Raw genomic sequence first — 1,423 nt, forward strand, 5'->3', positions numbered from 1 at the left:
TATTGTAGCGGAGAGACTAGTGTAATTGTATCATAGTTTATGGAGAAAAACAATTTAAAAGGGACATTCGACGTGCTGTCAAATCAGTCATATTGAAATTTGCGCAATGACGTCGGCATGCGCTCGCGGAGGAAACCGTATATTTTCGGGGGAATTTTTAGCAGCATGGGCGATAATTAGAGGTATCAATGTTTTTTATTTATGTCATTGCTAACACACACTGGGCAATTATTCGAATATGGGCGATAATTAGAATGAATACGGCGAAAGTTAAAGTTCCACTGATCGTCATACACACATAAGGGTGTGGTGAAATTTGTCCTCCCCATTTAACCCATCCCCGTGTGATTTTGATCCATCCCCTGGGGGAGAGGGGAGCAGTGAGCAGCAGCGGCACCGCGCTCAGGAATCATTTGGTGACCTAACTACCCAATTCCAACCCTTAATGCTGAATGCCAAGCAGGGAGGCAATGGGTTCCATTTTTATAGTCTTTGGTAAGATCCGGCCGGGGTTTCAACCCACAACCTTCCAGTCTCAGGGCGGACACTCTACCACTAGGCCACTGAACTGTTCTATGACATTGGGGGAAACAGAACAACTTAGATTGCTTCCGCTGCAGCTGGTCAGTTCAAGGGATCTTTGCACTTTGTTTTACTACGTTGTTAAGACAGGACAAGTTTGGTTAATTATTACAGGTTACATCCAACAATCATAGGATCAAACTAATCTATCAACCCTAACATATCCCTCCTGTTTTTCCATCCATCCATCTTCTTCCGCTTATCCGGGGTCGGGTCGCGGGGGCAGCAGCTTTAGGAGGGACTCCCAGACTTCCCTCTCCCCAGCCACTTCATCCAGCTCATCCCGGGGGATCCCAAGGCGTTCCCAGGCGAGCCAAGAGACATAGTCTCTCCAGCGCGTCTAGCCTCACTGGGGTGGGGACTGAATGGGGATTTGGTGCAATCAGGTGACTTATGTACCACACCGGCCCAGTCCAGTTCTGCAGAACTTCTTTGGACAGCTTCACTGCAGCTTTGCGATTAACCACCTCATGGACTTGTGAGCTATAAGCTCTCTTCCACTCTGGTTCCTTTGCCAGCTGCCTTTCCGTTCTGCGGAATGTGGATTCAACCGCTCTTTTACTGTTGGATAGAGATGCTAGATCTCCTGTCCATGGGTACTTGCCGTGCTCGTACGGGACAGGGCTGTGATGGTCCCCTTTCAAATACGTCAAGCCATCTCTTACCATCTCCATCTCTCTTTCTTCAGCCAGTGTCATCTCTTTCCCTCCGGGTTGGTAGTTCCCCCAACGGCATCCCATCACAAGCCGCTCCGATGCTTTCCCATTTCCACCACTTCAGAAAGTCTCTGCTGCTAATGGCTGTATTGGACTGGGTGCTGGGCTGATTGAGCGTCTGGCAG

This window comes from Syngnathus typhle, unplaced genomic scaffold (assembly GCF_033458585.1).
Source record: "Syngnathus typhle isolate RoL2023-S1 ecotype Sweden unplaced genomic scaffold, RoL_Styp_1.0 HiC_scaffold_28, whole genome shotgun sequence".
Classification (NCBI taxonomy): Eukaryota; Metazoa; Chordata; class Actinopteri; order Syngnathiformes; family Syngnathidae; genus Syngnathus; species Syngnathus typhle.